The sequence below is a fragment of the Vespa velutina genome, chromosome 2 (genome assembly GCF_912470025.1).
Source record: "Vespa velutina chromosome 2, iVesVel2.1, whole genome shotgun sequence".
NCBI lineage: Eukaryota > Metazoa > Arthropoda > Insecta > Hymenoptera > Vespidae > Vespa > Vespa velutina.
Genome location: NC_062189.1, coordinates 401,753 through 417,060, shown reverse-complemented (window position 1 = coordinate 417,060; position 15,308 = coordinate 401,753). Strand labels below are relative to the sequence as shown.

At 39.2% G+C, this 15,308-nt stretch overlaps 1 protein-coding gene across 8 annotated transcripts in view; it reads right to left on the bottom strand.

Annotated features, from left to right (window-relative positions):
- LOC124946961 (octopamine receptor Oamb) overlaps window positions 1-15,308 on the bottom strand; it is a 52,381-nt gene that overhangs the window by 32,258 nt on the left and 4,815 nt on the right. Inside the window, exons 1-2 of one of the 8 annotated variants that reach the window (XM_047488443.1) lie at window positions 13,852-14,067; window positions 13,538-13,739 (exon numbers count right to left, since the gene is read on the bottom strand). The exons of 6 other annotated variants lie outside the window; for them this stretch is intronic. The gene's annotated coding sequence lies outside the window, so the exon portion shown is untranslated. Of the gene's footprint in view, window positions 1-13,145; window positions 13,251-13,537; window positions 13,740-13,851; window positions 14,068-15,308 lie in introns of those variants that run through there. One more of the 8 variants, XM_047488446.1, reaches the window with a different exon arrangement.

Here is a 15,308-nt window from a genome sequence, read left to right as displayed (position 1 = left end):
AGAGCGCGATGATACTTCTCATTTCTCTCTCTCTCTCTCTCTCTCTCTCTCTCTCTCTCTCTCTCTCTCTCTCTCTTTGTCTAGTTCGTATTCCTGAAACTGGAACGACGTGACTCGAGCTATCTACGAAATTGGACTAATAGTACGAAGAGATGCTACTTTTCTCTTCATTTTCCTACTTTTTATTCCCTTATTTCCATCTCTCTATATATATATATCTCTCTCTCTCCCGCATTTGCCTCTTTCGTGTAATTTAACGTTACCATCTCGGTCGATAAAGCTTCGCAAAATACCAAGCTTGGAGATGAAAAAGGAGCAAGAACGTTGGCAGGAAATGTTTCAATTTCGAGAAGAAAAAGAAGCAACTGGTCCACCACCAAGGAGTTTAATTCGATGAATACCGATCGAAATCGATGACTTCATTCTCGGAAAAGACAAATGTCTCGTTAATTATTTCAAAGCTATAAATAAATTGGCCCTCTCGTTAAGAAGAATTCCGGAACGGAAAATTTCCGAACGAGAGTGTTTCTCTATCTCTCGGTAGCTTGAAAATTAATTTATGACGGCGCTGATGACGACGAGAGGACGTTCAAAAAAGAAAAAAATTACCTTTAGTTTTTCTTTATTTTCCCGTTTATGGAACGAGACTTCCGAAGTAAAAATATTTCAGTGCGATGACGACACGACCCTTCGGTAAATGAAATCTCATTCGAGATTAAGAAAAAGATAAATATATAAAAGATGAATGAATTTTGTCTGGGATACACTCGCCGAGTTTGCTCTCTCTCTCTTTTTGATTAATTCATTCGTGAAACATATCTATGTATCTCCCACGAGTGTAACAGTTGCGAGTCTTACCGCGAATGGAAGTACACATTCTCCCGGCTCTTTTTCTTTCTCATGGACGGACCTCGAAGAAAAATCGATCTTATCGGACGTTCTAAATCCGTTCTAGTGTGCACACGAGTGTACACTTGCATCGTGTCGCACAGCATTATATCAGATTTTTCGCTGAATCGGAATTTATCCATCGCAGGTATCGAGATACGTGTGTTGGACGATCTATACCTCGTAAAGGTACTTGATTCTCGATATGAATTTCGAAGAGAGAGAGAGAGAGAGAGAGAGAGAGAGAGATTCTGGCAAATGGAAGGTTCGATCATTGAAAAGAACCATCTTTCGTCGTCGTCATCGAATACATCTCAGTTCGATCTGCTTATAAATACAAACGACGATATCACATACGTCCTGTATTGCAATTTACTTGGCCGAGCAAGCGTGTTATAAGATGGAGAATTGGAAACGATAAGAAAATAAAACTATATCTAGATACACACACATTTGCCCATCTCCATATAAAGGTATCGTATCGTTCGTGCAGGAGACTCGAAGGCAAAATGGCACAAGGCGTCCTCCTCGTGGCACGTGGGTGGTATAAACGATACCAGGAGGTAGGAAAGAACCTATCTCGTCGTAAAATGTTTTTCAAAGTAAGCAAGGAAAAAAGGGGAGAAGAAACAGCAAGCGTGTCTCTGGTAAGAAAAACCGGATTCGCAAACTTGAAAATCGCGTTCTATGGCGCGTAAACGACGTTAACGAGCGTGCTCGCACATGCCTTACTCTTTTTCTTCCTCGATCTTGATATCGAGCCTTTTCCAAGAGATAAGAAGAAAGAAGGGAAAGGAAGAGAGAGAGAGAGAGAGAGAGAGAGAGAGAGAGAGAGAAAGAGAGAGATAGAGAAAGAAAGAAAGAAAAATATATAGGACAGACTAGTAGCACAAAGTAACCGAATCACATGGATTTTCTGAAAGCTTTTTCAATTCGACCAACGCGATATCAAAAGAGACCGAGGGAAGAGCATTTATCCGAACGAGACGGGCTCGTCCCAGAGAACATTCTGACTTTGATGTCATCCGCGAGAGCGATAGATTCAAAAGGGGATACCTCGTTTGGTGGTTCTATGTTACATCCGTCGTGTCGCATCGTGTTGTCGTCGCGTGGAAACTATGGAATGTATGGAACGACGGTATCGAAGGAAGAGAGAGAGAGAGAGAGAGAGAGAGAGATAGGAATCTCTCGTGCAATACAATGAAGCTTCCGCTCGATATAAAAATCATAGATGAAACCGGAAGAAATCTCTCAAAGCTAAGAACCTCTTTTACTTATAAATATACATATCAAATTTCCTACGATGTACATTTTTTTTTCTTCCTTTTCTTTTTCCTTCTCTATACTCATTCCCGTATCACTAAAAGCATGGATAGCAAAAGTTCCGTAAAGAGGCATTTTACCTGTATCTATGTGTGTCGGATTTAGTCTCATTATAAAAGAAATGTGGATATCGCAAGCCCCGAAACGAGATGCAAACCTTAAGCTCGTACAAAGTTTAACCGCCTTAATCGTCGAAGCTTTACTACCGGGAAAAACTCAGAACGTGCTACTCCTGGCACCACTGTCGCCTACTACTTCTTCTTCTTCTTCTTCTTCTTCTTTTACTACTACTACTACTACTACTACTACTACTACTACTACTACTACTACTACTACTACTACACTACTACTACTACTATTACTACTACTTCTTCTTCTTCTATGTCCACTTAAGAGTTACAAAGTGAGGAAAAAGCGAGACGAGCGAGCGAGTCTATCGTGTTTGAATACATAATGCGAGTATTACGCTCGGTATCCGGCGGTCTCTCTTTACGCCGACAAAATGGAAACTTGTCACAATCGAAGTCCGATAACGACTCGAAAGAATTACGAATTCGTTTGAAAGTTTAACGTGAAAAATAATGAATAATTAATGAAGACAAGAGGTAATCCAACGTGTTAAAGTAGTACAACGGTGAAAATCGTGAAGGGGAAAAAAATAAAAGGAAAATGATCAAACGTGCGAACTAATGCGTATGACTCAATTAGCGAGTGATTTTCCCTTAAAAAATAAGAGAGAACATTTCGTTTATTTATATCGTTAAAAATGGAAAATGGTTTAAACGGTGTTGTATGAACCATTCGCGGGGAAAGAAAAAAAAAATGAAAGAAAAAAAGGAAAAAGGAAGAAGAAAAAAGCATAATTAGTTATCGCTATTGTGCTTCCCGCTATATGCCAACGTTCGTAGTTTAGCTCGAAACGAAATCTTTATTAATATACTACCTTTGCTGTATAATGGTTAATAGATCGCGAAAGTTTACTTCGGAACCAGTGTTTGTGTCACCTGCCGATTCTCGCTTAACGTGTAGTTATAGAGTTAATAGTATCGTATATCGTGCGAGGCGGTATTTAAATATATAAAAATAGAATCCCACTCTTGACAGGCTCGATAAGGAAACGATCTTGTCGGAGCTCCGTTTCTTTTCTCGGCTATGACCTTCGAAAATGATTCGCGTTAGCTCAACGTTTAGCTCTCGAACGTTTATACTCGATACTTCGACGTCAAAGAAGAGTCTTTAAAATCGGACATAAGTTTCTTTTGAATTTCCGAGTATTCTTCGATCGCTTTCGATCGACGCGACTGACCAAAAATTCATGAAGAATCGCGTTACCATGAAAAGACCTTCCCCGAAGCCGAATAGCTCCGACTATGTGGCAAAAGCCATCATCTCTCTCTCTCTCTCTCTCTCTCTGGCTCATGAAAATCGCCTTAAAAGTTCTGCCGAAAGGTCGAAGAAACGAGAAATAGAAAAGGAAGGAAGGAAGGAAGGAAGGAAGGAAGGAGAAGAAAATATCTTTAAAGGAAACGAGGAGAATTAGACGGAATTTCAAGTTTGACGGCGCAGGAGAATCGATGACCGTCCTCGAGCGTTATATCTATCGGATTGCGGTAGGTCGAGTAGATTTCTAACCGATATTCGGGGTGTCCGTACGGCATACCAAAGATCCGTTTTATCGAACTCCTGGCATCGGAACTTTACTAGGGTCTCGATCTCTCCCACTTCCTCCTTTGTCTCTCTGCTTCGCGTAAACCTTGGCGGAACAGGAAGCACCGGTATTTCGTACGATCCTTTCGAATTTCTCCATCGTCGTCTTTCTCGTTGAGTACATTCACGAGAGACACGAGGTAAACTGGTCAAACTCGTAGCCCCGCGGTTGTTCACGATCGGTCACCGCGGTATTTAAATTATTTAAGAGCACCCTCTTCATCTACTTCCCTACTCCTCTACCTCTCCTCTTTCCACAGACTTCACCGATTAATTAATGGACGGTAATGTCTGCCGTAGCGTACCGTGGAAATTAGCTAACTCGAGTTAAGCGGCTAATTTGTCCTACCTCCTACACCTAACACCCTCTTCGGCTCTTCTTTCTCGCCCTTTTATTTTCACTTTGTTTCTTCGTCCCTCTTTCTTTCTCTTTTTTTGTTCTCTACTACCCTTCAAAAAAAAAAAAAAAAAAAAAAAAAAAAGAAACAAAAGACAAAAAACCATTACGATATATATCTCTTCGAGATAATCTAATCGTTCGTTTATTCGTTTAAAGGAATTAATCTAAATCGGAAGTAGATCATCATACGCACGTCGGGCGACAGTGAAAAATTCTCGACGGTATTCTAGCCATTGTGCGGACAAAACGACGTGGATCATTATCTCGTAAATTCTAATCCTTCCTCTCTCTCTCTCTCTCTCTCTCTCTCTCTCTCGTCCTACCGGTTCCTCTTACCATTCGCTTATTGTTCCACCCACGCGTTTACGTAAATTCTCGTCGACCATGACACTCGCTCGTTCCTCTTTCTCCTTTCACGAGAAAGAAAAACTACCCTCTGCCCGAGCCTCGTTTCTTTTACCGCTACTGTTACTGCTATTGCTTCCTTTTTCTATTCCTTCTTCTTCTTATTATTATTCCTGACGAAATAAGGAAGTTGAGCGTGGGCGAGAAAATCGCGTCGACTTTGTGCTCCGAAAGGAAGAACAAAAATAGAAAAGAAAAAAAAATCCAAGCTTCGATTTTTCCAATCGCAAAGAAAACTTTACGTTTTCGCGAGGGTGCCGTTCGCATCATTGATTTCTCATTATTTTCTCTTATCTTAAAATTTCGAATAGCTCTCCATTTTTACTTTACACACGATATCTCTTGACTTCAAAAGTTACAAGAATTACAATTTAAAAATTTTTCGAAATATTCCGTCTGAAAACGTTTCGTAAACGCACTTATTTTTTGTTGTTCTCGTGAACATCATAAAACGACGACGAACTCTATCGAAAAATGGGAAAATATTTTTCATCCTTCTCTTAGATATCGTTTACTCTATACCCACGTTTTAGAAACTTCTATCTCAAATATTTTTTAATTCGTTCGAACGGATCTTTATATTTACGGATAAGTATGAAGTTTCGACTTTACTTTCAATTCGAGGAAGAAAAAGCCTCAGGATATTTTCAAGTATGGAAGAGAGTGTAACGTATAAGCCACCCATCCTACCCCCCGCCTCCCTCTCTCTTTTCTCTATCCCTCTCTTCTATTTTTCTCGCTATGATATTTTCTATTTTTCGACCTTTTTGGAAGGGCTTAAAGGGTCCACAACGTCATCTTTACGTCGTTCTTCGTTGAAACTTGGCTGAAATTGCTATTCTCCTTCCATTCTCTCTCTCTCTCTCTCTCTCTCCCCCTTCCTTACCTTCTACTCGAATGTACGTACTACTACAAGAGAAAGAGCTCCCAAGACTTTTGTTCCCTCCTGCTTTTAAGTTCACCGATAATGTTCAGGAATACAAATGAAATTCTTTCCCTCGCGGCCATCTACGCGTGACACCTTCGTGGAAAAGCTAGGATATATATAGAGAAAAATTCGAAAGTGCACGTGGCGTAGGACGAATTAAAAATGAAAGAAGAAGTAGGAAGGAAGAAGTAGGAAGGAGAGAAAAATGCAAGCCGATAGAATGGATGCGATCGTGCCGAGAATGAAATAAAATTCGAAAGATAACCTCCTCCTTCTTCCTATCGGAATCAAGTGCACCGTCTTTAAGAAAAAGACGACGATAATACATAAAACGGAGAATGAAAAATTAAGATATAAATTCGATCGGGTGCAATGTCGCTTTGCGTTAATTATAAAAGAAAAAAACTATCACGGGCAACCGCGATTAGTAGCTCGAAAGATAAAAGTTTTTCTAGTCGGTATCAATGTCAAGGCTACAAATGCTTCGACACGCTAGACGAAGGGTTGCGGGGAAAAAAAATACAAAGAGGAAAAAAAACAAAGACAAGAGAAAAAAAGAGAGGTTCGACAACCTCTAACGACTACACGTAAAGTTGTGTCTACGTTCCACACGAGTCTACGTGATTCGCGTCACTTGTTATCGTCGATCAGTCCTTCGACTTGGCTTTTTTCATCTCCATCTCCTTCTCCTTCTTTTTTCGGCTTTTAAAAATAACATCGTCTTTCATCAAGGCTTTACCCTTCGAACATCGGCCCTGTCAAGGCGACAACAAAAACTTTTCCATTAACGTAAGGCTCTAATGATAGGAAGAAATTGGTCGTTTGATATCATCTCCCTTTGATCCTTTGAAACCCTTCCTTCGATATCACTGCGATACCATTTCTCCTCGCTAAACATCGAACTCGAGACTGTTCCAAGTCCCCAATGATAATGCGCGTTCGAGATAAATTTGTTTTTCCATTTAAAGCGAATGAAGGTTCGCGAAATTACGTGATAACGTGGATTTAATAAAGTACCCCTGAATGATGTTATACTCCATTTCCTTTCGCACGAACACATATAGTCGAGCCATCGTTAATGGAGAATTATCATATAATGGGGGAGAGTTCGACCAAATTTATCGATTTTACCTATTCAACAAATTTCAGATAGTACTTAACGAATGCATGACGTATAAGAGCCATTCACAATGCAAGACAGACGGACAGAGGAAAGACATAGCAGAGACAGAGAGAGAGAGAGAGAGAGAGAGAGAGAAAGAGAGCATTATTAAATACGTATATCCCATTGAACGCACAAAGTTAACGATATTGTTGCGAATAGAATATATAACCGACGCTCCTTCAACGATCCTTTGAATTTCCTTAGAAATAAGGATTACAATCATTGATTGCGTACTACTACTAATTATTCTTATCGAATGACGATAATAATTACACTACGTGTTTTATACTTGTTTTCCTACCCTTTGACGAGAAACGTGACGTAAATAATACATGATACGCGACGAATTCGACGGGATGTAGATCTCGTTTGTTCCTTCGAAATTAGGCCACTCTTATCAAGGTTACCGGATGCTTGCGTGAGCTTAATAATACTCTTTCGGTGCGGTATTTGCAACGCGTTGATTGCACAAAAAAAAAAAAAAAAAAAAAAAAAAAAAAAACGAAAAAAGAAAAAAGAAAAATAAAGAATTCAATTTCGTTGATATTATTTGGATAATAAAGCGAAAAGAAAAGTTTATCAATGGCAATGAAAGAAAGATAGAAAAGGGAACGTCTCGTCTTAAAAAGATAATAAAGGGAAAAGATTCTTTCTACGGGGAATATGTTTCGGCGATCGGATTCCAACGTGCTACAAACTCCAAACGGCCTCGTTGAACGAAAGAGACTAGATAATGTAAAGTTAGCTGTCTATCGATTGTCCAACCGACCTAGTCGGCCATTGCTTCAAGAAGATATGGATATAAACGTAGAAACGTGATTAACGTTCGTTAATATTTGTGTTAGGCGAATATATGTTACGCATATTTACATACGTAACGACAATAGACTTTACGTAAAGAGATATAGGAGAAAGACGATGACACGATTGATAAATTTTGAGGTGAAATACGACGATGGTGTATCGGTTTATGAATAAAGACGTAGTAGAAACTCGAGCGGAGACTTCTGTTTTTGTATACCCAATGTCTATTTATACAATTCCGTCGCGGACAGTATCGTAGATCAATCACGTAATCACAATGCTTCTTCTGCACGAATCGAGAACTCTAAAAATAACGAATTAGTAACTGCAACGAGAACTTCGATTCGTTCTCTAAACGAGAGCAAGAAGATAGATAGACAGAGAGAGAGAGAGAGCCAGAGATAAAAAGGGGAGGAGGAGAGAGTCAATTCGAAGCTACGAGAATTTGTTTTCTTTCCCGTAAATCCCAAATCTTTTTTCCCCTCCTTTCTCACTTCTTTTTATTTTCTAAATGTCTATAATAAGGACAGTCTTTATCTTCGTCCTAATTTTAGTAGGAACCTAGCCCTTCGTGTTTTACGTCTCGAGGGAAGGATCGATAACGCAAACTTGCCAAGCAAGTTTATCAATGGCAATGAAAGAAAGATAGAAAAGGAAACGTTTCGTCTTAAACATCGCGTATCATGCTTGCGCATTTTCGATGACGAAACGTTTGACCTTTCTAATACCCTCCTGGCGGTAATAATACTGATGATGATGGTGGTGGTAGTAGTAGTAGAAACGCCAAAGGCAAACATCAGAATGCAGTAGTAACGGTCAACGATACGCCAACGCATACGTGACGAATATGATTTTTCTCTCTGGTCATTCGTTTCGAATGAAAAAATTAGATTCGTCATGGATTAAATCCGCGAAAGTTTTTCGCTTAATTAAATCAAAATAAAAGAAAGAAAAGGAAAGTACATCGAGGGGAAGAGGAAGAGGAGCGAAGAATGGAGGAGAGAGAACAAAAAAAAGAAAAGAGAAAATCGACGATACGTGATCGTGGTCTCTCTATCTACGTATCTTTTCATTAGCATCATCGTACTTTTCACACGACCACCTTTGGGAAGAATCTCGTGAATTTTTTAAATTTACACTCGATATATTTTTATCTTCTTTCTTTCTATCTTCATATATATATATATATATATATATATCTCTTTGTGAGCTCCTCCTGGTTGAAGAAAGGCCGACTCATCCGTTACTCAGTTGTATATAGACATGAATGGAAAGAGCAGGAGCGACAACGATATCGTTCGAAAATGATATATGTATCTTTTGGCAGAGATGGGAACGGCCAACGAGAAGTTTTCGTGCAACGCGCGAGATCGCATGTAACCCTTTTACCGTTCGGAAATACTTCGTTTCCGTCGTCGTCTCGCTTACGTGATCGAGTATACACATACCCCCAGAGAAAAGCGGTTGGTCCTATTTTCTATGAACTTATATACTTACACACACAACACGCACACATACATACGTATATATATACGTGCATACATACGTACGTATATATTCTAGGAATACGTCGGGTATCCGTTCGTGAGTCATGTTCGTCCTATCTTCAACAGCTTTTGTCTCTGATCTCACACGATAGATACCCTTCCCCACCCTTTCGTGTTCGAGCATCAAGCGATTCTTTGGCTGATTTTAAGCGTCCTTATCCTACGGGCTTGTACGACATCAAGCCTGGACATTGCGATTTCTTAATGAAAATTCCTTATTAAATCGATCCCTTCGATGTAATCGGTCCTTTTGGTGTCGGAAAATATATACATATATATATATATATATATATATGTATGAACGTACGTATCAGTGTAACGATGAAAAGAAGATGCTGCGATAGCAAAAATTCCAAGATCGCCTCTTTTCACGATTTTCAAGTTAACAAAAAAAAAAAGAAAATAACAAAAAGAATGAAAAAAGGAACGTTCGTATCGTGCAAAATTGGCCGAACGGTTAGATCGTGTTCTTAAAAGTTCAGTCACGATCGAAACCAACGAAACGAATATCTACGACGATACTGAGATAAAAAAGAAAACAACAAAAAGATTAATAGATACTAGTACGTTTTCTCTCGTTAATCTTTACAACATTTAAGGACGTACCATACGCCGAAGAAGATATCGCCTCGCGATAACTTTTGAATTATGCCTTGTAAAGGCATTAAAATTCACGTTGGATGATATTTTGTAACAACCGAGAAAATCTCTTTTTATTATTTATTTCGCGCACACATATACATATACGTAATCAAGTATGGTACGCGCATGTACACACGTATACAATGCCGATGTCGACGAATATATATATACGTTAGAGGCGACACGTTTTTTAGATGCTGAGAGAAACCAGAGAAACATATTAGAGAGAGAGAGAGAGACAGGAAGCTGAAGATACGTAAAAAGACAGTAATACGTTCCTCCGTAAAAAGGATGAACTAGGGTTTGTGAGATAAAATGAGAGAGAAAAGTAGAACATTGAAGATCCATATAAAACACGATGATACGAGGGAGAAACGCCTAAAAATTCTTTCCTTTTTTTCCTTTTCTATTCTTCTGGCAACAAACCTATTACAAATTTTTCATTCTCGATTTTTTCGAAAAAGGGATTTCGACAATCAACGCGCGATTAAAAAGATCGTTGGCTCTGCTTAAAAAGAAGAATCATTCGATATGGTTAGACTTAGAGGGGTAAACGCGCAAAGAGACATCCTCGTAATTACAGCAACGGCCATTTGTTCCGAAAAGAATACCTCCATCAGGAGATTAAAAAGTCGCCGGACTTGGCGCGGCGCGCACAATGCAACCTAGCTATGTACGTACCATGCAATCCCATTGTAAATTACATCGTTTCATTGCACTCTACTAATTCCGCTATTCTCGGCAAAGCCACGTTGAAACAAAAGGGTGCAACAAAAAAAAAAAAAAAAAAAAAAAAAAAAAAAGAAACGAAAGAAAACAAAAAAAAAAACAAAAAAAAAAGGAAAAGAAAATATATACATGTATGTGTATAATTATTATCATTTCGATATATATTCGAAATCATTAAACTTGGCGATATAAACTTGGACGATGATTAATTTTTCGTACTCGTACGTAATGAGAAGGAAAAATTGAATATTTTTCTTTATAGGGAAAATTCAATACATTTTTTTCTACCATTCTCGTACACGCGATACGTCCGCACATACGGGCGTCGTAATATCCTCTATATGCTACCGAAAACATTTTCAGGAACGACAATACGAATGGTTTCGCGAGAATGGAAGATAGGTCAATTTGAATATCCAAATCCTTTCGAAATCACTTTTGTAAGGTTCTCGCGTCTGTCAACTGTGTACGTCCTATCTATGAAGATGCGGCAGCGGTATTACAAGCGAGGAACAAACAAACGAAAAAAAAAAAAAAAAAAAAAAAAAAAAAAAAAAAAAAAAAAGAAAGGTTACTGATAACGTATTTATGTAAATTTGATTTATGCATAACTCCCTATCGTGGAAAAATGAAAATCCATCTGGAACCCAAGGGAAAGATAAATAATGTAAATACTCTGACCGTGGAATTACTCGCGAATTCGTTCTATGTAATATGTACGCGAACTAGAATAGAAGTTAACGTTGGCAAATCCTTTAATTCGGATGTATCTCGCGGGAAACTATGATGAGAGGAGAAAATCCAGATCCACTTGATTTTTTTTCAACCTCGTTTTTCCATCATCGCTGATCACGAGGTTCGGCCATAATTTCTGAAAAGGGAGATCATCTTTTATCCTACCGAGAGATCTCCTTAGCCGTACAAAGACTGATTTTACGTGTAACAAAAGATATCGTAGTTATCCAAAAGAAATATTATTCAGGATTGTAAAAAATATCAAAAACAATTTCGAGCGCGTAACGTTCGCGAGATCAAACGTGAAAATCGAGAAAAAAAATTAACGCATTCATTATTATTCGATGATCGATAAGAGATAATAATAGCCGTTATCTCAAAAATTTCTTTAACAACGATTTATCGTTTTTCTTTATCCCCTTTATAGAACGCATCTCTTTGAAAGTTTCTTTCTTTTCTTCTTCCTATTTCTGTGCTCTTTCTCTTCTATTATCATATAGCACGGCTTCTTCAAAAATCTTTTCAACTTGTCTGTCTGTCTGTCTGTCATGCAGCATGTCTCATGCTCGGAGTACCCTTGATAATAACGAGATACAACGTACCCCGCCAAGATCGGATGAGATATTTTAAATCTTTAGAGGACGTTTATCTTAAAATAAAGAGACGACGGTGCAACGCACGCAACTTGTCTGTAAAACAAAAGGACGACTAAGGTAAGAATAAAAATACGGCACGCGAATGAAAAATCATTCGATGTGAAAATAGAGGGCAAACATTTACGAATGCGAGTAGAGTAAATAAATTTTGGAACGTGCCGCAGTGGTAATCGCAAAAAGTAAAGTTTCGTTGTCGCTTCAAAGAGGGTTGATTTTCACGCAAAACAATTTGCGAACGACTAAACGTCGACGACTAGAAGGAGAGAAGTAACGTTGGAGAAGCCACGTCGACGATCGTTCCATTGTTTTCACCGACAATGGGGGAGGGGGAGGGGGAGGGGGGTAGAGGGAATACGAGAAAGGGCCAGAAGAAAGCTTCCGTTGCGCTTTCAGATTTCGATCATTAAATTGGACGGCATTGTCGGCCGCTAAAATCGAGAGACAATGAACCTATGCGCTTTCTCGGCTTTTCCAACGGGGAACAATGAAAGAGACGTAACATCTCTCTTCTTTCTTCGTCGCTTCGTCGATCTCTGTCGTTCTTATATGTGCCTAATTTGTGCGTGTGCATATAAAAAAATACGACAGATCCAAAATTTCTCACTTCGTGAAAATATCACGATAGAGGTAAAGTCTCGAGAAGTGGACAAGCTCACATCCGTGTTCTTGGCACCAAACAAATACGATATTGCTGATCGTTTACAGAAATATCTTCGGAGACGGTAATACGCTTGTTCTAGATCGAATCGCGGAGGTGCTCGACCCCAAATCGGGTGCCCGCATTGCTTCACGCCTTCGTGCAAATCAAGTCGTAATCAAGTTGCAAACGCGTAAAATCCTCCTTCCCGTACTTCTCCTCTCTGGCACGATCTATCACTATTGAACCTATCTAACAAAAGAAATTTCCTTTTTCGTTTTTACTCTTACGCAAAGTAAAAACGATTTATTTTAAAAGTCGTACGAAAGACGACTAATAAAGGAGAAATAAAAGCGGTAAAGGCAAGCAATCCGACGCATCATCGGTCAAGTCAAAAAGGCAAAACTAAGTCGACGCTTCCGTAATGAATTTAATTACACGGAGTACTGATTCCCAGCACGGTCGACGAGTCATATACAACTCATCCACCCACTCACAAATATATACACACGCACACACACGCGCGCGCACACATGCACACAGAATAGACGAAGAGACACGAAACGAACGAATACACACGCGTATCTCTACCGCGCTTTCCCTCATTATTTTCCAAGAGAGTGCCTCGGAGTGGTGTTAATGTATCATCGTCCTTCCTTCCTTCCTTCCTTCCTTCCATCCTTCTGGCAACCTCCCCTTTGCCCTCCGCCTCCTCCACCATCGTCACATTCCTCGCCAGTAACCAGCTGAACTTTATTTTCGCAAAGCGTACTACTTTCTTTACGTTCGGTTAACCGCTCGTCTAATTAAACGCTCGTTAACTTATCTCTTAACCGCACTCGGCGTATATAACGTAATGATTCTTATCAACGAATCTAACGTTAATATTCGTTTTCTTTCTATTTGCAGTCTTTGACAAATAAACGATCTATCTACGAAAACGATCGGGAGGTACATATAGGGACTCTAACCTTAAGCGAAGAAAGATCGCGCGATGGACGACGTAGAGAACGACGTAGAGAGACGATCCTCTGACGTCAGAATTTTACAGCAACAACGGGCGACAGTTCGCTTCGGTTTTATCCTGTCAATCACGTCGCTCGATAATTTGACTTCGATCGTCCTTGTCCTTTCGACGGCTTTCCTCCCATATAATAGTATCTCTTTTGGTTCCTTTCAAAAACGAAGAAAGAAAATAACAACAGAAAAGAAAGAAAAAAGAAAGAAACAAAAGAAATTCTTCACTCCCCAATTATCCTTTTATTCGATTGATATTTTTGTATACTTTTCATCAAATTTCTTTTCTCGATCGATATCCTTGAGATAAAATTGCTCTGCTTCTTTCCATTGACGAACGATCAGTTCGATGGATAGCTTTTAACGCGGGAAAGCGAGCGAAAAGGGAAAAAAAAAGCGTGTGAATTGTATTTCGAAGTAAACGCGACACGAACGAACCACTCGCAACGACGGCCGGCGTCGTACTGCCATCGGCCGACACTGTCAAGGGGGTTTTATCGACGGCGCGACAGGCACACGCACGCACACATAGCCACGCATACCGTCCGCTTTCCTTCCGCCGCTGCCGCGCCTCACCGGCGAAAATTCTCTTTTCCGTTCGGCCAATAGCAGGACGAATTCTCTCGGCATGCTCGACGAGCCTTTGAAATCGTACGTTCGATCGGAAAAATCGATTGTTTCTTTCAATGTTCTCTCTTCTGTGATCTTACTCGAAGAAGACATGCGTGTAAAAAAAAAAAGGGGGGGAAAGAAAAAAAAAAAGAAACAGAAAAGAAAGAAACAAGCAGAAAAGAAAACACAATTTGTATTATACTTATAAATGCAAATTGAAATGCACTCGAGGATACTTTTATTATCCGAAAAATATTCAACTATGAATGCGATTAAAGCATAATCGCGTCGAGTTTTATTTCGTAATCCTTTTAATTTGGCCGATCAATCGAACGATAGCACGAAAATATACAGTTTACGTATATCTACATCAAAGCAGCTCGTAGGCAAGCAATGTTATCACGAGGGATTCGGAAAAAGTCAACCCTCCGTGTTACATTGTTTACCTCGACAGAGCTTCACGCTGCCGTCGCGACGCGTTCTGTTAAAGAGACAGACGGACACACATGCACTCACACGTACGTCAAAGGAATCGAAAACATTTTCGAGTATTTTGTACAATATACATACATACATACATATATATATATATATATGTATGTGTATATGTATATGTATATGTATGCATGTATATGTATCGGGTAAATTAATTCTCTTCGTTCACACGCTACTCCATGTCTTTTCTGCCGAAACGAACGGAAACTAAAACGAGTTAGAGAGATTTGATGATCGTCCGTTTCTACTCAAATATGGTATCGTTTATTTGTATATACAAGGTGACTCAGAAAAAAAAAGAGAGAAAGACAAGGATCACACTTTTAAAAATAAATAAGAAGATAAAAAAAAACAGATTGTAAAGAACAAAATGTCTATTGAGGTTTTTCTCGATTAAAGAGAATACGTTTGATAAAGTGCGATGAAAAAAGCCGGCAATCAAATTTTTAAAGATACGACACGATATCAGCCTAGAAAGGTACACGCGATTCTCATGTAATAAAAAAGAAAAGAGCGATCGAAAGCGTCCGATAGGTCGATCGAAAGAGAAAGAAAGAGAACACGCTCGTAGGTGGAACAAAAACGAATTAACGATACCATTTCGCGGTCCGCTCCCTT